We start from the raw sequence: 24993 nt of genomic DNA on the forward strand, positions 1-24993 counted from the left end.
AAGCAGCAAGGCCACACGGCCCTTAAAGCTCAGACATGTTGTTCTAGAGGAGATTTAGAGATGCTCTCTGGGCCTCGATGTGTTTTAGAAGCAGGTGCTGCGTGTGTTTTAAATCTCATTCAGGAAACTACGTTCTGTTAAGCCAAGAAACTGTTGAGAGAGAGAGAGAGAGACAGAGATAAGAGAAAGAAAACAAACTCCAGACTCAAGGAGATTTCATCATCGGTAAGTAAACAGACTGTTCCGCTGAATTTAAATTGGTACTTGAGTGTTAACAATATGTCATTCCAAACAATATATTGTTTTTTTTTTCTTTTTTTATATATATATTTTAAGAATACAGACTACAATAACATAAATTGTGGTTAATCACCTAAATTACATATAAGTATCATGTAATGACACTTATAATAGTATGTAGGCTACTATTGTGAAGTTATATTAGAATTAAAAGAAGTTTTCCATTTTATTATATTTGAAAGTGCGTTATTTATACTTATTAGTGACCAATTGTTTGGTTTCAGTAGCTATGTTTCCATTAGGACTGCACGATTCTGGCAAAAATTTGAATCACGATTTTGTTTGCTAAAAATCAAGATCGCAATTTTCTCACGATTCTGTAAATGTAAAATAAAGGTTAATATGATTAACCTATTATTATTGTTAATTCTTTAACAAATGGTAAAACAACAATAATAATATTAGGACTACAGTATGTGTAGGTCTACTGTTGCTTAAAATGCTACATTTTGTATAGTCATTATAGTGGACTTGAACAGACTTTCAATATGTCCTGTTTGTTAATTCACAGTAAAAAAAAGACATCAGAATATAACTATTCATAATTTTAAAATTTATTTATTATGTTTAAGACGTGCTTGTCATCTGTTATTGACAACATTATTAGACCATTTGTTTTCAATGGTAAAATTAGAATTTTTGTCATTATCAGACTCCTTCTTGCATTATATTCAACACTATATATAGGCTAGGGTTGTTAAACTGATAGTAAACATTTCTTTTCATGCACCTTTTGTGATCGCTATGTAAGAAAAAACATATCAAATGCTTGTCGTAATCATAACTCTAAAATGCCATATGATCATTTAAATGATGTGTGCACAGGTTTCATTTTCATTTCCGAGTATGGCTCATGGCTGCTGTCACCATGAGAAAAAACACATAAATGCAAATCAAACCTCCCACACGGCCCTCAAACGATCGCTCTGTGTAACAAACTGAACGTTATTTACAACTTGCAAAAGTGGATTATCGTATAAAAAAGGACGAGTGAATAAAGCAGCTTTTCTATCCAACAATTCAAAGAGAACAAAATCGTCACTTCCTGATTAACTAGTGTCAAATATCAACAGTAAAAACGAAATTTGCTGCGGTAGGAGAAGCTGCGTGAATCATTTCTTTATTTAATAAATTACTTGCACCTTAGAAGGCAATCCTGACATGCAGTGAATGCGTGGTGGCGTTTGAAGGTGTGAGACACGGAGCACAGACGCTCTTAATTCTAGAATTTGTTTGGTTAAAGTGTTTCCATCTCAGTTTATGCACATCTTATCAAATAAAAAGTTTATCCTACTCAGTTATGTGCATGTTTTTTTTTATGCGCATTTTAAAAATTAACAAAAAATAGGTGAATGGAAACGAAGCTATAGTCACATTATTCATAATGACAGTACTTTTAAAATTGTAATAATATTTAACAATGTTAATGGGTTTTTAATCAAATAAATTTAGTTGAGACACAATGAGGATATGCATATAAAAGTCAAAATTATTAGCCCTCCTCTAAATGTTTGTTTCTTTTTCAAATAATTCCCAAATGATGTTTAACAGAAAAAGTAATTTTTTACAGTATTTTATTTTTATAATATTTTTTTTTCTTCTAGAGAAAGTCTGATTTGTTTTATTTTGGCTAGAATAAAAGAAGTTTTTAACCGGTCGATATTATTAGTCTTCCTAAGTAATTTTTTTCGATTGTCTTCAGAACAAAATAGTCATTATACAATGGCTAATTATCCTAATTTGCCTAATTCCCCTAGTCAAGACTTTTAATTGCACTTTAACACTGTGTTGTCATGAAACTCTATTGTCATCATGGCAAAGATGAATGCATAATAGTGACCCCATATAAACTGTGTGGTCACCACAATTATACTTGAGCAAAAACACATTATTACTATATTTTATTTTTAAATATTATTGGGATTTAAAAGAAAGTCAAATATCTCAACAACTTAAAAGTTTAGACACAGAAATCAACTTTTAAGTTGTTGCAAAAATCTTTGAGAACATTTCAAATCAAACAAAACAAATTGCATGTTGAATGGCTAAATCTATCCGATCGGAGATTGAGCCATTTTAACGCTGAATGTCCCATTTCAGTTTCCATATCTAATTCAAGAATAGGAGCTAATTCATCTGACTAGGCAATTAAAGCCCTTCAGAAGAGCAGCAGCTGATACTGTAAATATTTCTTGATTGCCTCTTGTTCTGATGCTGTTTTGGCAACTGGAGGTAAGAACTAAAAAAAACTCCATTCACACACACATGCACACACCCAAGCACACACCTTTTAGAGTATGTGAAAACAACAGGGAAAGAAGATCTTCATTACTTTACGTTCCTTCAGCAAACTTTGCAAAGACAATGGCTGTTTTTTTCCCCTATTAGGCAACAATAGCTGTTTTTTCTGCAGTAATTTCAGCGATTATGCTCAATGCATTCCAGCTTAATGAAGTGATTATAGCCTAATAAACAAAAAAGCCCTTAAATCAAGATTGGTAATGAAGATTAAACTAGCATCAGTGTGATTTTCTAACACTTAAAACCATTTCAATTCAAGAGTATGAACTAATGTGAACTTGGAAAATTGTTATGTATGATTATTACTTAATAATATGACCAATTAATCAAAGCAGTGATTGACATAAATGTACGTATTCCTTAAATGCAAACCTTGTTTGTTAAATATTTCAGCTTTTTCATTATGCTGATTGCATTTAGTGCAATTAAAGCAAGACACTGCAGGTGAATTAAATAAAAATAAAAGAAATGTATAAATCATCATAAACACATAATATTTATCACTATTCTTCCCTAGGTGATTGATTATACTAAGAACTGCTTTTTTATATATGTTCTATAATGCTGCCTTAATATGCAAATGAGGCATTATTTAATTAAATATGCACACATTTGAATTTCTAACATAACAATCAGAAAAGTCAAGGTTTAAAATGATTTAATGAATGAATTCCTTATTTGTTTTACATATTACAGTAACAAAAGCGAAAAAAAGAAAAGTAAACAGTGTATACAAACAAAAATTGTAATATGCTTATTTAAGCCTGATGTCACCAGAAAACATCACTTTTTTACATTTTGTCAGTTACAATTTTAAAAGGAGGCACCCAACCCTACAACTAACCCAACCGTCATTGGAGCATAAGCAAATCTTCCTAAATTAAATGAATGAGATTGTAAGAATTCATATGAATTAGCCACTAAATCAAAAAGTTACAAATTGCCGTGAGATAATGTTGGTTTGTTTATATACAGCATTTCATTTTCTTTTATTTCTATTTTTTAACTCTAATTACTAGGTTATGCAACTCAATTTTGGGTGTAATATGGACTAAACCAACTGATGTGTTATTTATTTTGAAGTTTATTTATAAACTAATTTCGAGAGGATCATGTGCTTATGATTGAACTCTGAAGCTTATGAGCAGCTTTGTATATTGCAGTGAATCAGATGAATACTGACTCACTATAAATAACCAGAGTTTTCCACTCCTGTCTTCTTCGTCTTGAAAAATCCTCCCTTCCACCCCTACTCCTCCTCTTCTCCTATAGGGTGACAATGGTCACCACTGTTGCCTCACAGCAAAAACGCCACTGGTTCGACACCTCACCACCTCACTGGGCCAGTCAACGTTTCTGTGAGGAGTTTGCAAGTTCTCTCAATAGGTTTTCCCCGGGTTTCCTGATTTCCTCCCAGTGTCCAAAGACATGCACTATAAGTAAACTGCCTACTCCAAAATAGCATCTTAAGGAAACTCTTAGCCAGCTACATATCAGCACTTTCACAAGCAGGAGAGTTCTCGAGACCTACCTGAGCTCGAACTCTCCTCTTGCCCTTCAAACGGGAAGGAGCCCCAAGCTCAAGGATGTGCTTTATTATCAGTCATCATCTAAGTGTGAACTTAGAAATTAAATTTATAGGATCAAATTTAACCCAATGTTTGGTTTAGTCCGTATTTTAATTTAGGTTTAAATAACCTAGCATTAGAGTGTGTGTATACATGAATTTCTCTGCAAAATCTTCAGAATCCAGATATGAATAAAACTATAATTTGGTGCTGCTAAGTGGAGATTTATTGCTCGGTGTTGACCTTATTCTTCAATGTGGAAGTGCACTTGTTTTTGATGAAACAGCAGAAAAGATCAAACAACTTGCTCTACAAATAAGTGTTTGCCTGACATTACAGACAAACTAGAATAATAAATTAAGAAAATATCAGTTTGCAACATCAAGCAGCAAAATGACAGATGTTTTCAACATCTAAAAATTAATGGAAGTGAATGAGACCGTCAGTCTCGAGTCAAAAAGATTCAAACGGCTGCGCCCGCTCGTATGCTAAGAATAAGGTGAATAGGATAAAACGAATAATAATTTAAGATTGATAAAATACTCCTTAAAAATATGAAATGTAACAAAAAATAAATGAATTAAGAGCGATGAAGGAAATGCTTAAAAGCTTATTTAGAATTATTCTGTACATTAGTCATAAGATGGACCCAAATTACAAAACTGTCAGACTCATGAAGTGTTTTTGCCTTCAGTGTCTTGACTTATATTGTTTGCTGTGACATTCTCTTCAAGTAACACTGCCACAAGTTAAACAAACTAAAACAAATCAAGGCTTTATTTGTGAAATGCATCAGGTTTTACATGCCCACACAATCTACATTTATTACTGCACTTCAGATTCTGTTTAACAGCCAATTAGAGAGCCAGAGGAGAAATGCACAATCAGTGCAATCATGCCAAGCATCATTGAGGCAGAGAGATTGATTCTTTGCCACAATTAACAAACATTTGATAAAAAAAACTTCCTTTCTATAACAAACAGTTTGATGCTGACTCCAAATAAGATATTGTGTCCAAGACAATTGCACTTCTTAAAGTTAAACTCTTTTTGTGGAATAATGCTGATTACAACAAGCCAAACTAATAAAAAAAGAGAAAAAAAATACATGGTTGCAGTAAAACACACTTACAGTACATACAGTTGAAGTCAGAATTGTTCTGCAGACTATCGAAAAAAATATAGCTTAAAGGGGCTTATAATTTTGAACGTAAAATGTTTTTTTTTTTTTTTTTTAATTAAAACTGCTTTTATTCTAGCTGAAATAAAACAAAAAATACTTTCTCCAGTAGAAAAATATATGTATATTATTGGAAACTGTGAGTATATCATTTGGAAAAATTTTAAGAGAAAAAAAATCTAAATCAAAGGGGGGCTAATAGTTCTGACTTTAATTGTACATTTTTCAGAGAGCAAAGCAAAAACAAAAATAAATAAATAAATAAATAAATATTAAATAAATAAAATAAAGTAAAATATACAGAAATAAATTAACATATGAATGAAGAATCATTCTTTTTAGGAGAATATTTATTTTGAATATTCATAAACAATAACATATGTTGCTAAATAAATTTAATAGCAAATTAAATAGTAAATAAATAAATATTATAGCTTATATGAATGCAAACGTAACTCAACAATACATTCATTATGTTGGTACAATTTAATATATTTGTTCATGTATATCATTCATATATGTATCATTTTAATCATGTATTATCATTATATGCATTTTAATATGCATTCCAATTTATAAAAAAAAAAATAAATACAGCTAAAATATATAAAAAACAAACAAACTATCAAAGTTTTAGAGAATATCAATCTGATGCTGATCGAATATGTCTCAAGCTGAATAAAAAAACAAAATAAAATGAAACAAACTAAAAAAAATAAATGCAGCTAAACTAAATAAAAACTCAGCTTTATAAATACTTTAAAAAATAAATATAAATACAATTTCTAGGAATATCAACGCAACAGAAGGTAGATTAATCTGATACTGATCGTCTCAATCTAAATAAAAAGTTAAATAAAATAAAAAAATAAAATAAAATATACATGAATGAAAAAATATGTTGCTAAATAAATTAAATAATGAATAAAATAGTAAATAAATAAATTTTATAGCTTATATGAATGCAAAAGCAACATTACGTTGGTAAAATATACTATATTTGTTTATGTAGAATTAATTACTACATTTTAATATATATCCTGATTTACTATATTTATAACGTATTTAACGTCACTCAAGAATAAAATAAAATAAAATAAACTGATGAATCTGTTTCGAACTATTTTCTACCATAATCTACATTTTGGCACCAAAGTTGTGGACAGAGCTTTATTTTGACACCAAATAATTCTTTTAAACGCTAACAACTTCAAACTTCATATGGTTGCTTCACAACCATAATGTCTGATAAAACCAAGAGCCTTTTTCCTCATCTTCTCAACAGCCTTTAATATTCAAGGATTTCGAATAAAGAGAGGGAAAACTGTGAGCATTACAAGTGGATTTGTGAATGATAAACGTAGATGGCAGCTGATTTACGCCACTTAAAAAGCCAATGTGCCTCCTGGAGCTTGTCATGAAATGCTAGGAGATTATGCATGTTCAATCAGAATGATTTACTGTTTAATGATGAGACTGTATGAAACGCATCTCGAATCGACCTCCTCCTCGTGTCCAATAGAATAGACAGCAATCAGGAGGCTGGATCAGATGCTTCTGGACTTGAGGGTTTTAATTGCTGTCGACATAATCTCTGCTACTCTGATGAGGATTGGAGGTCTGATGATGGAGAAGAGACTGGACAAGTGTGACCAGATGCCCTGCTTTACAGAAGAACCTGATGCAGCTGCATGGCTTGAATGATTGGATTATTTCCAGTTACAAAATCTTATATACTGTCATTAAAGCAGTAGTTCATCCAAAAATGAAAATGTACTCACTTTTTACACATGCTCAATTAAACCCAAAAGTGTCCTTCCAAACTACTTAATTAAATAGAGTTGAAACAATACAATTCTTAAGTCTTTTTTGAGATAACTTGATTGTTTTATAGTCAATCCACTTAAATTTGTAAGAGCAATTGAGTTAACTTGATTAAATTGTGTTGGTACAACATGAAGGATTTGTGTGGAACTCACTTTTTGCACACTGTAAAAAGTAATTAGTTACTTAAAGTGAGTAAACCAATTGTTATCTTATAGAGAATATGAGATCCAAACTTGACGGGAGAAATAGGAGCAGTTTTTTAATATTTAAATGGGGCATTTGACAAAGTAAATCATGAGGTACTTTTTCAACTTTTCATCAGAGGCGATTATGTGGATGACTTCATATCTAACAAATACAATGTGTGCGCTTTGGTAATAGTCAATCAGTATAATCAGTAATTGTGGAGTTCCTCAAGGATCCATTTTGGGCCCTATCCTGTTTAGTCTGTATATAAATGACCTCCCACAAGTCTGTCCTACTATTAATATTCAGGTGTATGCTGATGACAGAGTATTATATGTGCACGCGAAAAACAAACAACTGGCAGCAAATTATTAAATCGAATTATATTTTGCTCAAAAAATGTTTATTAAAGTTTTATTAAAAGACTTTAACGCTTAATTAATCATGTATGGGAAAATACCGGATAGATATCGTATACTGTTATTCCTCCTAAAGATACTGGGATATAATATTTGCCCATATCACCCAGCCCTAATTACACTGTGAACTGAATGAGTTTAGTGTCAACTCAGATGAATCACTAACATTTTTAAACTATACAGAAATTCGAACTATTTCCCATTCAAGGTTTAACGGTTGCCAAACTGGTGAAACAAATGACCAAACTACCAAACATGTCCTGTCATGACTACAACTTTCACCAAAGGGAGAAGGTATAATTACTTGCGTACAATAATTTTGAACATTCCGCACTTAATTTTAGAATTCGGGTATTAAAAGTAGATTTTCAATGTGAGTGCACTACAGTATTTATGCTACACAATGGCAATAGTGCATATAAGTACATGATTTGGGACACACCATGAACTGTGTGTGTGTGTGTTTACATACAGTATACGCTCCATTGTTTGTTTGTTTGTTTGTGTATTTATTGATGTCACAACAGTAGATGAGGTGCAATTTTTAACAATATGTCTATAAACCAAATAAAATATGTTGAACCAAACTGATAGTCGTGCTGAGCTTTCATTTTTATACTGAACACTGCAAAAAGCAGAGTGATGAAAAATTCTGCTTTGTATTACAATAATAAAACACATTATTATATTTTCAAATATCAATCTTTTAAAATGCATTTTGATCAATGAATTTGATGCATATAACAGAGTTCTATTTACACTTTACAAAAAGGTTGCATTAGTTTATGCTAGTTAATGCATTTATTAAAATTAAATTATAATGAGCAATTCTTGTACAGCATTTATTAATAACAGTTCATCATGTACTTGTTAACTCATGCTTGTTAACATGAACTAACAACAAAACTATTTTAATTATCTAACGTTAGCAGACATAAATAAATACGGTATTAAATTTATCGATAAAAGTTTGTTCATGTTAGTAAGTGCATTAACCAATCTTAACTAATACAATCTTCTTGTAAAATGTTCCCAAAATTCTGTTATTAAAAAAAACATTATTTATAGACCTTAGACTTCTGAACGGTGTGCATGTTATGCTGCTTTAATGAATCCAGAACCCAAAAACGCTGACGTGAAGAGTCTAATACACAATATTCCTATGTCCCATGATGCCTTGTCAGTGCAACTTATGCCAACAAAGCAAACAATAAGTGATTATGGGTAAGCATTATGCAAGCAATACTAGGCATTCATAAAACTTGGGCACACACAATATCTCGAGTGAAATAAGCTGACATTATTCTCTTTCACCGCTCAACCAATGAAAAAAAAAAAAAAACAGAAAGGAATATGAAAAGTCAGCCATGAATTACTAACAGCAGCATCTTTACCAATTTTAATACACACACAAGCACAAAGTACGCCATTTTATGAAAGATCAGCCATGTTAGACAGGATATGATGTTGGATAAAAGCAAATGTATGTATTACAGTATTTGCATTTTATTCCTTACATAGAGAAGTGCACTTGTGTAAACTAAAGCAATACTCTTACTGTTTTAGTATACTTATAGAGGGGTATATGTATTAAAAATGTGTCTTCAATGTTTTTATAAAGACAATTTTTAATTAAAAAAATGTAAATATAGTTGTAGATTTTATAGGGTTTTCAAATTGGTACATACAATACAGACTTAAATAAGATTTATAGTATAAACTGTAAACATTAACATTTTGTATTTTTTTAAAATAGTACACTTTTGCTCAACAAAGGTGTGCTTCTTTAAATAAAAATAAAATAAATATGGTTGACAGTTTGTAGAATATAAAATTAAAAAAATATGGTTGACATTTAGAATAACACCTTTTTATTATTTTTTTTAAATAATTCAACATGTAATGCAATGTAGTGTACATTTTTATAGTGCATTAATACATACTAATAAGAAAGTACATTTTAAATTGATCAAATAAAAGTAGACAATAAAAACTTACAAGTATTTTTTTAAATAAATTATTATTTTTTACTATATATATATATATATATATATATATATATATATATATATATATATATATATATATATATATATATATATATATATATATATATATATATAGTTGAAGTCAAAATTAGTAGCCTCCCTTTGATTTTCTTTTTCAAATATTTCGCAAATGAAATTTTCACAGTATATATGATAACGATTTTTCCTCTGGTGAAAGTATTATTTGTTTTATTTCGATTAGAATAAAAAGTTTTAAATTTTTAAACACCATTTTAGGGACAAAATTGTTAAGACCTTCAGGCTATTTTATTTTATTATTATTTTTTTTTGATAGTCTACAGAGTCTACAAATCATTGGTATACAATAACTTTCCTGATTACCCTAACCTGCCCAGTTAACCTAATTAATCTAGGTAAGCCTTTAAATGTCACTTAAAGATGTATAGAAGTGTCTTGAAAAATATCTAGTAAAATATTATTTAGTCATCATGGCAAAGATAAAATAAATCAGTGATTAGAAAATAATTATTAAAACTATTATGTTTAGAAATGTGTTGAAAAAAATCAGACGAATACAGGTGATTGAAAAAGAACAAAATAAGAAAGGTAAGATGCAATTTAAATTAATAACTGTTTGCAATACTTTGTTGTGTCTTTGTTATAAACTGTATATGTACAATTTGAATCAAACATATAATATGTCAAAGATGTTGCATGTAAAGCCTTATGTATAAACAAAAGATAAGTGAAAGAAGAAATAAGTTGAAGTAATCGACGAATGATGTGTGTGGCAATGGGGTGGGGAAAATAATAAGCTTGTGTTTTATCCCGCTCCATTTTTGACTGTGTAAAGAAATGTATTTTGTTTATACAATTGTTTTGTTTGATTTATTTAGTTATTTTTTAAATAAATCTAATAAAAAAAGGATTTATATATATATATATATATATATATTATTAGGAACCCTTAGAAATGTAAAAAAACATGAATAATGGCTGCTGAGAATTTAACTTTAAATATTACATTTTTTAAAATTATTTATATAGAAAGCAGTTATTCTAAATTTAAGTAACCAATCACAGTTATGTAACTGTTTTAGTACATTAATATACGTTTAACAAATTTACCAATTCACCTTGACAATTTTATTCAGATTTAACTATGAAATATTTTGGTGAAATGTTATGTGAAAGCAAAATGAACAAGAGATAGACAGAACGAAAAAATAAATAAATTAGAATCTTCAGTTGAGAAAATGCCCTTAGAAATGAATAAATAGTTTTATGAAATCATGAAATAATTATCACATGAACAGTAAATCATACACATTCATCAGCAGACTAATGCGTACAGACAAAATGCAAACAGGAGAAAATGAGTGAAATTTATTATTAACGATAAAACAAAGTAGCTTTCAGACAAATGTGATGAGAAGCTCAAATGATAAATATTTAAAACTCATCTAGACTCTTTGCAGTCTGTCGGTTGAGGTCTTTTCCATTCCCTCATCCTCTCCATCTCTGTTCCTGATCCCCTAAATCAATCAGACTTTCTGTTTTTGGCATAAGTCGCAGATGGGCGACATTCGGAGTCTATATTCCCAGTCAGATAAACAACCTATTGCAAACAAGCATTAAGACTGAGACAACAGTTCAACTTCTGTGTTCCAGATTCTGACTTTTTTTTTTTTTGTTGGTTCCCCGCAAAATGCTAGTTGGACTTAAATACGCTGAGCTCTGCCAAGGTCCCAAAAAGGGGCAGTCAGCATGTTTGTTCGCTGTTAATTTAAAGATAGAGCGCTCAAGTGACACGCAAACAATAATGCCCTCACATTTATTATGGCATATGAACTGTTGACAAACCGTTTGGCAAAAGCCCAGGATCTCATTCCATTTGTTCAAAATCCACCCTACACTATCCTTAAATTGCAGTAAAAACTCTCAGAATGTGAAAGCCTTTAGGCACAGCAATCACTGGCAACAGAAGTTAACAAGATAACATTTAACCTAACTTGAACGTGGCCTTGAGCTCTCGTCGCTGGTCATGAGTCACACAGCTTAGTTAAAATCAGGACTTTAGGGAATTAAAAAGCTGTATCAGGCTATATTTGCACAGGATTTATCTTGTGTATGGATTTCTGCATGACCTACAAATTTCAGTTCAGGAAACACACATACTGCCTGCAATTATGTTGCAAACCAAGCTCATTCAAAACACAAGCCTTTCCCAAAAACATGCATCTTATATTTACGACTTCAGAAAATAATAATAATAAAAAAAGCTCTATAGTGACCTTGAAATACAGGAAATAAACAATTCTCTACTAGTTGTGATATTGTGATATCAGTTGTACATTTTTTCTGTAGTTTTCAACAGATGGTAAAAAATTAAAGGTAATTAAACAATTATCATTTTTATTTATTTTCATCAGTATTAATTTCGTTGCTGATAAAATTGTTCACCATAATTTTCATGACGAACAAGTTTTACCGATGAACACTAGATGAAAACTAAATAATAATTATGTGATGATGACAACAACTATAACAAAAAAAATATGCTGACTTTTTTGCTGACTAATTTTAAGGGATGTTTTTTAGAAAATATCCAGTCATAATTAAACTTGGTGTGTAATGCATGGCACACACACACACACACACACGTTTGACCAAGTAGATTCATGTTTGCTAAATAATTATGTTCTTACATGTGCATTGATTGCCGACACATACATTTTCATATTACTTATGATATAAATAAAAAATGCATATCTAATTTTTGATCCTCTATGAAAAAGCTATATTCCATATTTTAATGACACTGTTTTGTTTAATTTTGTTAGATAATTTTTGTATAAATAAATGTATACAATATTGATATTTTCTTTGGCCCTACCCCTCGTTTTGCATGTTCACATGAAGGAGTAGGGGAGTCCCAATTCTCTTAGTTTGAAGGCATGGGACTAAGAGGATGGGCTAGATAGCCCTTGAAACAAAGATTTTCCAGGACCACAATTGAAATAAAGGGGCACGAAGATTTCACAGAATACACCATTTACAATGGCAGCATGGATGCTCAAATGTAGGTATTTTTTTGGGGATTAATAAGAATTTTTACAACAAACAAGCATATTTTAATACATTTATAATGGCGTTCATGTATTAATGTCATGCCATAACTAACTTTTGCAATCTATAATCTATAATAATAACTCCTGTATAGTAGCCCCACAACATACTTTCACTTATGATGACCCTCGAATACCCTGTCAGAAAAGTCTAGTGGCTGGAAATAACATGTTATAGTGTCTGGTAGAATGTTAATGTTGTTTTTTGGTGTTTGTATAGATGAATATGGCCATAGTGTAAATACATAGTACAGTTCTGAGCTTATTGCTATTATATCGTTATGATAACATGATAGGTTTGCCCTCATTGATATCCTGAAGATAAATACCAAATGAGAACACAACTGGAATAACTACAGCATTCACCGTCATCACCAAGACTCACTTCTGCAAAGGTCCTTTCACAATATTGTGTTACCACCTTCAAACTAATTTATCTTAGTGACTTCTCTTTCAACTGAAAATACATGCTTTTCCACTGTGTCAATGTGACACAGTAATGGTGGTATTTGGTACAGTGAAATTTTGTGTAGGTAGTATGCTACATTTTCAAACAAGGTAGAGCATTATTCTTTTAGTGCCGTTCAGTTACATTTGACTTCCAAAGTGCCGGGATACATGCATGAACTAGCGTAATAAAACGCTGCCACATTTATTGAGTCTCATTTATCCTTTACTGAGAAAACTGAACATGCTTTTAGTTCCACTCACTGAATGTTTCACTTTGAAACTACAGCAAAAACCAATGTGACATTGGCTTTTGAAAAAAAATATATTTTCATGAGCTTCAAAGACAACAAAATTTACTTGAAAGTATACTTTTTCAGTAACAAGTATAAATGCATATCAGATAAAAACAGCACAGGCTCATAGAAAACTCATGCATCAGCCTAAAAAATGCAAAAATATACTTCAACACGTTTGACTGCAGTTTCTGTGAACTCTACAAGGTAGTATGATGCCAACTTTTGTTCCTTTTCACACAAATTATATTTACAGGGACATATAATCAGAGAATAAAGGATTATTTTGTGCAGTTGTTTTGCACAACACCAAATACCACAAAACAAAAGTCTCTATGACTTGTAATGAAATACATTTCCCTCACATGTCTATCTCCATACGGACATTTTTTCCAGCATGGTCACTTTGTTCAGTAGCAAAATGGATGGGTGCATGTTAAAGGGTCTTAAAACCCCCTATTTCAGTTAATGTCTACCTCAGAATAAAAAAAAAAATGCTACTTGATGGTTTTAAAACTCAATGAGTAGAAGGGAAAGTGGGCATGGCCGAAAAAAAAATGTAGACTGAAAGCAGACACAGTGGATAAGCAGTAGCCTCCAGTAGATCTCAATCCCTATCTATTCTAACCATTAGACCTCCCAGTAATCTAAAGATTTTAAACATGGGTGAACTTTTCAGCAAGAATAGGCGATGTGTCTGAATAGTAACAAACTCAACTGATAAAGAGAAAGTCTGCCATCCCACCAATAATTCTCATATAGCTCTGCCGACAAAAATGCATGCTGCACACAAACAAGTTGGCTGTATCGGTGGCCCTGACAGCATTGCGGATAAAGTCAACAAACCCTATGGATCATAGGAACAAACACATGCGACCCTTCACAATAACCTAAATACTGCATGCTGTCTCACAGCAGGTCTGTCAATATGGGTCGGTCATGAGAAAGCACATGCTGTAATGAATAATTAAGAAGCAGGGTCTTCTCATAAGATAAGAAAACTCAGTCTATGAATAATAATGAGAAACTTACAAGTCATCTCTGGACAGACAGATATCACTACATCACTGATTTTGATCCCGCTTCAATAAAGATTTTAAACCTGGAAGAAGAAATTAGCTGACAAAAGCTCAAAATTATCCAGTTTTTCCCACAACAAGTGCTAAAGCTGTCTTAATTGATCCTCAACATATACAAATCTGTTGAACTATATAAAAAAAGCACTCAAGGGTTTCTTGAACCTTCAAACAAAACATACCCTAAGTAACTTGCATCAGATTCTAAATATTTCATATTTCAGAAATGTAGACAGCACCCTCTAGTAGATTTGTCATTTAAAATGTGCAATAAAACACATCTGGAGCAACACATTGTACGTTTCGCACAAATGTAGGCTGGAGCATATATTTCAATGAGCTTAGGTTAAACAGAAAAGGTAAAGCATGCATGTTAAAATACCTAAGTAATTATACTTGATTACCAGCCACTTTTTATGAACTAATCTACAAATTTCTCATGATAATGGTCAATAACTGCAGAAATGTGTCTTTAGCATGAATGGGATGGCATGTAGGCAGTTGTGAAATGTGTTTATGACATTTCTGCATTCCATCAAAACCAGATAATTTTAGAGAACCCATCTGTGAGAGGAAGATGACATTTGCATGTGCATCATGCATGCAGCCTACACAGTGCAAATCGCTTTATGGGTTACACAATTATGATCACATAATCGATGGAAATGAAGCAAAATCCACTCTGGTTTCCCTGTGGATTGTGATGATACAGGCTCCTCAGCATCAGCTTTGATGGATCATCTATATTCATTAACACACATTCACGACTGCATCCATGAAAACTGAGCCTTGCTTTTGGGTTGCCAGCTCACAATACAATAATGTATGCACGAATTTAAACACAGATAATATTGAAAGTACTGATATAACCTGATTCAACTAAAATAACAAATATCCTAGCTTTTATATTAGCTTTACAACATTTTAGTTCTTTGTTGTAAAGGTGATGCCAAATTGTCACTTGATTTGATTTTAGCAGAATAAATCCTACAAAAGACTGAACCTACAGTAGTCTGATATTCAGGCATAATCACAACATGAAGAATTCGAATTTAAAGTAAAAACAAGCATTTTTTGTACTTTACTACAAAGTGCTGCATAGTACTCTGAAAATTTCTAATAATTAAGTATCAGGACTTATAAATTATTTATTATAAATCACCCATGTCTTGAGATAGTTCATTATAGTGTGATTTGAACATACAGGAATCACAGGACTGATTTTTATAATCCCAACAAGACTGTAGTGACTGCAGGATGAAGGAAAGTCGTGGAGTAAAAGTACCAATACTGCACTACGAATGTTCTCAAAGGAAAGTAAAAGTAGTTTTAAAACTACTTAGTAAATTACAACTCCTGAGAAAAACTACTCAATTACAGTAGTTTGAGTATTTATAATTAGTTACTTTACACCACTGAAAATAACAATATCAATCCTATTAATCTAATCCTATGATGACAACAACTTTAATCAGAGAAAAATTTAACTTGGATTAACAAAGTATCTAAACAAACTGGATATTTTGACGTTTAGGCAGAACAAAAATGTGTATATATTACATAAACAACAAGTCATGCAAGCCACCAATGCAGAGTTCTTGCCAAATTGCTGCTTGTTTTGAAAAGGTATCTCATTACTTGGAAGCCATCGGGGGACGATTGTAAAATGCACTGCAACAGTAGTGATGGAAAATTACATCACATGATTTTCCCTTGTTCATTTGTTTCAGTCAAACCAGAACGAAATCCAACAGCCCTCAAAAAGAAACCCAGATCAAGATTAAATAGCACCGTGGCAAGCAAATAGTTATTTCAATCTGTTTTAATAAGGTAAACACAACCTCTGCTGCCTGCTAAATCCAGACTACTGGCTCGGGGTGGAAGGTCCTTGTAACAGAGCATAGTGGTTGTTTGACTAACCTCTAAGATCAATCATGGATTGTATGTTCAATCAGGATACCCAGGCATCGCTGGAGGTCACATGAGCAACGACGGCCGATACGGAAAGAGACAAGGATGGAATGGGGAAACGCTTGCTTCACTGTCAATCTGGAGAGAGTTCCCAGTGAATCCGAGAGCATAAATAGTAGAGTCCATCTATCAAAGTCAAACATGCGCCTCCTTTGTTCTTGGCCTTATAGAGTGAGGCTCTCCAGCGAGTGGCCCTTTGCATTGTAGGCTCTCTATCCACAGACTCTCATCTCTGTCAAGCATCCCTCAAAATAAAATGTCCCCATCATCCCAGTACAAAGACAGAAAGGCGGACGACTGAAGTGGCACTCCAGGCATGTAAACCCAGCTCACATGATCAGTGACTGTCACAGTCAATGCTAAAAAGAAATCAAAGAGTGTTACGATGGAGTGCAGTATCAGTTCTGTGCACGCAATAGAAGCGAGTAGTAATGCTACATGTGCAATTAAACCCTGATCCCATTCTGCAGTAAAAGGTTTCATAAAGTCTGCCAGTAAGCTCGATTCAACAGGTTTTTTTTTATTTTTATTTATTCATCTCAGAGCTGAAGGTTAGACAGTTTTAGGAAACTACAGAAACATGCTTATACTGTACAAATCACTGGCAACTTTAGCTGAAATGAAAGCTAGCAGCACTAAACCATCAACCACTTTTCACATAGGGGAGGATAATTGATAATTGAGGACTTACTTTTGCAGTTGTTTGTACTATACTCTCCTATGACCTTAAAATAGTTTTGCTATTGGGCATGGTTTGTAAATTAACACATTTTGACAATTGCATTACAAAGCATTGTTGCTCAGTGCCTCACTTGTACAATGATGTGAGCTCTACAAGTCTTGTTAAACACCTGTTATGATAAAAGAGCTCAAAGCTAATGTGGCATTTCATTTATCATCTGCCTCTGTTAACAGTGTTGCTATGTTTAGGGTCAGGTTTTGTGGAGATCAGGAGTCAGGAGATGCTATTTTTAATTATGTCATGGAGTATTAACCTTTCATTGGCAATCACCAATTACTACTACTACTACTCTGTAAATCAACAACAACAACAACAACAACAACAACAACAACATTGACTCAATATAAGTAAGGAAACCTGCTTCAAAGCTATTTGAGTTGACTCAACTTGGTTAAAAAGTTTATTCAACTCAAAAAAAGGTGTGCCTTAAGTTGCCTTACTATTTTAAGTTAAGTCAATTTTTTAAACAAAGTAGTAGTACTTCTCGTCCTTGTACTCCTCATTCACTCATTTATTCATTTTTCTTCGGCTTAGTCCCTTTATTAATTTGGGGCCACCACAGTGGAATGAACCGCCAACTTATCCAGCATATGTTTTACGCAGCGGATGCCCTTCCAGTGTCAACCCAGCACTGGGAAACATCCACACTTATTCACAGACATACACTACGAATATACATTTCACTACGGACATACAAATCAGATTCACTCTAGTGAACTAGACATCCATGTTAGCACGTCACATTTAAGGTGGTAATATCACAGTAGGAATACACACAGGTTCAAAGACTCATTCTCACCCCCAACAGTGCAATTCGGCCAGGTATACATTCGCGCTAAAATATCAGGGTGAAGGTCATCATAGCTTGCGTAGAATAGACCCAGCTCCCAAGCCAACTGTGTGAATAGATTAACAACAATATATTTTTTTTATCGTCCGATAAGAGTCACGCGTTAACCCAGCATGTTAACGTGCCGATAACGGCCCACCAATAATTTAAATAGATTAAATAATTAAATAAATAATTTTAGATGTTTAATTTAAATGTTAACTTTTTTAAAATAAAAATTTACAAAACTATTAGATTAAATAAGCTTGGAACCTCTAATTTTTGTTTAAAAAAAACTACAAATAAATATAGATTTTTCAATGCCAAGACTTTTCCTCTTTCATCATGATCATCGATGTGCTGTGACAGCTCGCTGTATAAGCACCTCTTCATGGTACATCAGTAAAATAGCTTAGCTTGTAACCAATATGTCATGTAGCATTATAATTACCTCTGAAAAATTATTCAGTGTCTGCACATTTTTAGTTTGGTAGAAATAAATTAACAACTGTGGTCTACAGTACCAGTACCTCAGCTGCACTCTTAGAAAAGAGAGGGATTTGTAGTGATGACATCAAATTCATGGAAACCATTCCCCCTCAAAGTACCCATCAATGAAGAAAGTCCACAGATGAATCATTTTTTTTATTAACTGAATTCTAAGAAACCATTCTCTATTGTGAAAAAACACACACAAAAAAAAAAGTGAAATGGAAAGGTTTTTAGAATGCTATTTTTTTTTTTTTGGAACCAATAATAAACATGTAACAGACACTGAAGGTCTTACAGGAAAAGCAGGTTCATTTCCAACAATTGCTGTGCCCTGATTCCATTATCTACCCCCTTCCCATAACGTTCTGTGTTTTCTCTGTATCTACCAAATGTTTAAGCTCAAAAACAAAAGTTTTTATCTGACAAAAAACAGGCACTGTCATCATACTCGTTGTTAAATCAGTACACCACAACACATCTGAAAAATAGGAAAAGAAAAAGCAGTGCTCTTCCACTACTGCGGCTGGCTTGTTCTGTGACTTCATGTGGGGAGGCAGGACACTGACGTAACCAAACACTGGAGCATATAATCTGCTGTCTACACCCACACACACAGGAAAAGATTACTGACAGTGCTGCTTCCATCGATCTGTTAAATGACAGGGAATATGGACAGGCTGCAGGATAAGTCCTTCTGTGCTCTAGTTTTTAACCATGGCTGCGTTTAAAGGTTTTTGTCAAAAAGAAATCTTGACATCTAATCAAAGCAATTCTTGTCACAGAGATTGGAAGAGGCAACTTTATCCAATCATGGGTGGAGAAAAAAAAACATGTTTAAAGATTACACTGAATAATATGGAATTTAACAATTACCACAGCCAAATGATGTGTATTTATAGTGTTGTGTTCTTTTATTAAATGTTATTTAACCTTTTTTTTTTAAAGGTGCTGTATATAAGTTTTTGACTCTTCTTAAGCATAAAAATAGCATAATATGTTTGCAGGTATTTAAGAAACATGCCAAGTGAACAGACTTGTTTATCTGAAAAACTGATGAAGTCAGATTTCCTGCTTTGAAAATGTGTTTTCTGTGTCTTTTTTTTTTTGGCAATTTTAACCTGCCCAATGCCACTTTAGCCAATTATATTTCAGCACCCTGGGTTGCCTTGGTGGAAAACCATGTGTTACATTCATTCAGAAATGCTCTAAAAGCATGCGTCGGTGACAGAAATGTGACCTCTGATGGACAATAGCAGACTCCGAAATGAGATACAGATTCAGAGTTCCACAAGAAGTTATTAATTAGAAAATAATATAAATATTATGAACATAAACATTAGACAAGCAGGTTACATTGTAACCCCGTGTCCTAACAACATGCTTCATTACAAGATTTGCAGTAAGGAGCATTTGGTTGTTTGCACCAGACGAAATTTGACAGAAATTTAAATACAGCTATTCAGAAACACAGAATATGCACTAACTCACAAAATGGTTAGGTTTATAATCAATTTAATACATATTAACCCTCTTTAGCATTATTATATGTACATGCTGAATCACTATGTGTTTAGTTCTAAAGTTCAATTTCAGATGGTTTATTTTATTTTCAAGATCTGAGTTGAACTATAAGCTGCTGCTTTCAGTAGTGTGGCTATAAATGTCATGTAAAATGGCATTCAAAGTCACATTGTTAGCATTTAACACTGAATAAAGCACATGAGGATTACCTGAAGTGATTGTCATAGTTTTCTGTTGTTTACCCTTGAAAAATAGAAGCCGTTTATAGTATATTCATTCAAGGTGTTTGTTAGGATAAAAACTCATTTTAATATGGAAAGTATTCCTTCTATCGGGTGCCGTTGCTTTTATATAGAACACGGTTTAAAATCACTCGCTCGTGTCCTCAATCTGGCAAGCTGCACTTGCGTTCGTTTTGATCCAGGAGTGCAATACCTAGTTCAACCACTGGGTGTCAAACTTACATCCTGCACCTTTAAATATGATTTTTTTTAAACATCACAAAAACAGCTTTTTAATGACAACCAAGCTAAGAAAAGTATTCTTTTAACGTTACAAGCTGTTGACATTGTCAATAAAAAGAGATTAAACATTCTTGCTTCTTCGAAAATTAATGAAAAGAAAAATCTTACACAGCCTGAACTTTTGTAGGTGGAGTGCTTTTGTTATGAATGACAGCACATTTTTTTCACATCTCCTTGGTGAACAACAGTGTAAACAACATTAAAATGAAATCATCTGCATCCTTGTCTGCTTTTAACTTTTTAGCATTACTTTCAAAAAGTGTGTAGAAGGTGCTTGTGCCAGTCAGCATCTTAGGTCAGGCAGAGTTCATCTGCCTAGCAACAACTAATCTGCTTCCAATTGTTCAAAAGGTTGGAAGTCCACATAAAATGCACAGGATCTCATGGCTCAATGTTACCACCTGCATGTTGGGATATTGCCAAGTACAATGCGATCCTGGATTAACATCGATATTGATCCTGAAACATTTTTTTTTTTTTCAAAAATGGAATCCATACCTATTCCCCACACCAAACCCAACCATAACTGTAAATTATTCAAAAAATCTAAGAGGAATAATAGTTGGATAACACTCACGTAGAAGTGCAATAACCTAAACATAAGCCTAAACTTAACATAATAGGTAAATTATGCCTTAATTCTGATTAGCTGATTGGAATTTTGTTCCAGAATCAACATAGATGTTAAACCCAGGAACATGTTGTACTTGGTGAAATCAGGTTGGCAGTCACCACCTATCTACATAGCAAAGGACACAACGTCATTGTGTGCCAAAGCATCCGGCCCATAGTCCGAGCCTCCATGTCCTTGCCCCCACTCGCAATACACCACAATTCCCCCATCGCTGTGTAGCTGTGCCTACGGTCTGCAGGAGAGCGGCCTTCTAAACATTCACCTGGCACCTCGAGCAGCACTTTCCCACTCAATTCGCAACCCAGGCGAGCCACTAATCCCCACGTTTGGACATTATATCTAAGGGTCTGAGAGAAGACCCAGGGCTACTCATTACTCAGGGGCCAGACAACTGGTGAGAAGGATAAAAATGAAACACGCGTGGCGATTTATCAGTGCAACGCCACGGATTAAAAGACTGCCAGCCGCCCTGCCTGTGTTGCCAACCTTCTGCCTGTATGCTTTGTTTCAGTGCATTTTAAACCCCCTCTGTCTCTCAAGATGTGCTTTATCATTTCAATAGAATTATGCCTTTCGCTCAAACATTCAGGGGAACAAAAGCAATATTAAAATAACGTTGTATGGAGAGCCAGCGTTCATGGATACAAATCACCTGCATCTAGCACAACAGTGTCAGACACGGAACAGAAGGGGGCTTTTTTTAATCTTTTCTGGCTTTTTATAGCTCAACCTTAACTATCAAATGAAGGACAGACAAGCGAGCCTCAAACTCAATTGCTGGATTTTTTTTTTTATATGTTATTTAATTTTTTTTATGTGAAAGGCAGCTCACGCGCATACTAATCTGGATGGCTGCAGCCCCTCTCTTCCGATTGCAAATAACCAGCCAGAGCGGACCACTGAACGACGTGTGATTGCACAGTAGCCATCTCCAAATGACTGGTAAAGAATACTCTTTCCACCCCAGCAAGAATTATTCATCAGAGCGGAGGCCTGAGGTGGCAAAGCAGCAAGAAAACCTGTATTAAACAGCGCCGGAAGAGAAGACAGCTGTCCCTGCCCACATTCTTCAGAGAGCGCAGTACAGAGAGCGGGCTGCTGTTTCCAAAGCCTGATCTGAAAACAAATTAAAGAGGATTACAGCTTGGCACTGAAGCGGGCGCTTTATTCTCTTCTAGGAACAGCACAGCCCCGCCTGGTGTCCACCATACTGACCTTTCGCATGTTTATATTGATATCCAAATTAAGAAACCGGCTTGTAATATTACAAACATTGTGGATTGCCCTTTTGTAAAATTAGCAGGCATGTAATTTCTCAAGTCATCATTGGGTATGTTTTGTATATTAACTTTTATAAGACAGCGACACGGTGGCACAGTCTGTATACTGCTGCCTCACAGCAAGAAGGTCACTGGCTCGAGCCCCAGCTGGGTCAGTTGGCATTTCTGTGTGGAGTTTGCATGTTATCCCCATGTTCATGTGGGTTTCCTCCGGGTGCTCCGGTTTCCCCCACAGTCCAAAGATACTGCCTTTAAAGTGGAGGAACAAGGATGTCACCTTGTAGGCTAATCGGCTGCTAGCATAAAACTAGTTCCCTTGATAAAAACCCTATAGGATTTTCCCATAGGCTTTTCGAAGATTGCTAATAATATGCTCTGTGTCCAAACACTGTTCGTTACGGTAACACGTTTTGTCCAGCTGAATAATCCTCACACGAAAATACAACTTTTAGCGGTTTTGGATCTTTAGTGCAAACGCAAGAATTGAAAAGCTAACATTAGGCTATACGGATTACAGTGCCTTCAGGGCGCTCGCCTGTGACGACAGCATCACCCTGCAACAGACAACTTTTCAAGCTTAATTTTAGAAATATGGTCTATGACAACGATTTACCCTCTCTGTTTATTAAACTATTCTTCCACCCTATATATTATAGAAAAAATAAATATGCTAAAACACATCTGTATAGACCTATGTTAATTTTTATTTTTTATTTTTATTTTTTACATGGGAAATTATTTTGTTTTGCTTTGGGGTTGTTGTAAATGTTTTAAAAGTGTATGTATAAATGTGCCTATCATAAGTTTAAATAAGTGTATCCCTTGCGTGCGCACAGCCTGCTTACCTTAGTAATAGACGACAGAAATGAGGCATAAGGGGCAAGTCTATATGTCTGCAATTTCCATCATGGACACAGAACAACATTCAATATTCTTTTTTTTTATCACGAATTACAGTGAAAAGCAACATATACAGTCACATATGCTATAAATGTTAAGAAGGAATGTAAATATTGCAGTTATGACAGTTAAATGTGTTCAGATGAAGAAAAAAAACAACAAAATATCCATGTTAAAGTGACTTTTAACACATATGTATTTTTTACACATTTATTCACACAATTGCATTACTGAGAGCAGGAAAGAGAGAGGCTGCACTGGTAAGCAGTACCCCCATAATATTGTTTATTAAAAAATAAATGATCAACCAATTAATCTGTCATGATGGCCTTAACAAGTGAAGGCATTTCCTACACACAATATGAATTCCCAATTAGAAAAATACTACAGACTATAAAATACTATTTATGAAAATACTTAAATCACAGACAAATCCAAATGCCCAACCCAAGCGGGTTGCATTTCAGACTAGATCAGCTTGATGACGTATAATGTCTCCAACATCACCTGTAGTCCCATTTAGCAACTTAATAGCAACCATCTTTTTAAAGAAGTGTAACCGATTTTTAAAAAGAAGAGTGAGATGTAACTGATGTTTTGTCTTATAATAAAACGTGCAAGTATCTTGATTTTGTCTTAGCCACAAATCTTATTTAAGTGATTTAACTGAAATCCCATTGAAAAAACCCAATGACTTTGGGACGAGGGAACCAGAACTGCTAACATGCTAACTCGCTTCCGGGATTTTGCAAACAAATTGATGTCATAGTTCCTCCACTCTAAAGGTGAACTGAATAAGCTAAATTGGCTGCAGTGTATGTGTGAGTGTGAATAGATGTTTCCCAGTGATGGGTTGCGACTGAAAGGGCATCCTTTGCAAAACATTTGCTGGATAAGTTGATGGTTCATTCCGCTGTGGCGACCCCTGATTAATAAAGGGACCAAGCCCAACATAATTGAATAAATGAACTATTAAAGGACATAAAAAAATATTTCAGTAACAGCTATTATAAGTTATGTGTCAAACTATTTCCATTACAATTGACAACAGTTCTATCAGTTTGAACCAACAATGTGCAAAACACACACACACGCACACACAGCATAAAGCGTTTTTATATGCTTACATCAAAAATGCTTCCATCACATCAATCTAGTTAGTTCTTTTCCGTTTGACTGAAATAACTTGGCAGTTATGCTGAGAATAAACAAACATACGTCTCCAGCTCAGAAAAATTTGATTACCTATAGCGCTGCACATTTGTCTTAGCCGTGCCTTGACAATAAGTGCACAAGCTAAACAATACTTTTCACCAGAATTTATTTTTACTTCCACAAAACGCATCCATTGCCATTTTGATTG

At 33.6% G+C, this 24993-nt stretch overlaps 1 protein-coding gene and 1 long non-coding RNA gene across 3 annotated transcripts in view; one reads left to right on the forward strand and one right to left on the reverse strand.

Moving 5' to 3' along the window:
• igsf21a (immunoglobin superfamily, member 21a) overlaps positions 1–24993 on the reverse strand; it is a 439822-nt gene that overhangs the window by 289449 nt on the left and 125380 nt on the right.
• Positions 1257–24993, forward strand: part of LOC147841816 (uncharacterized) — a 111364-nt gene continuing 87627 nt past the window's right edge. The window contains exon 1 of the long non-coding RNA XR_015502711.1: positions 1257–1477. This is a non-coding gene — a long non-coding RNA (uncharacterized LOC147841816). The remainder of the gene's footprint in view (positions 1478–24993) is intronic.

This window comes from Danio rerio, chromosome 11 (genome assembly GCF_052040795.2).
Source record: "Danio rerio strain M-AB ecotype USA chromosome 11, GRCz13ab, whole genome shotgun sequence".
Lineage (NCBI taxonomy): Eukaryota > Metazoa > Chordata > Actinopteri > Cypriniformes > Danionidae > Danio > Danio rerio.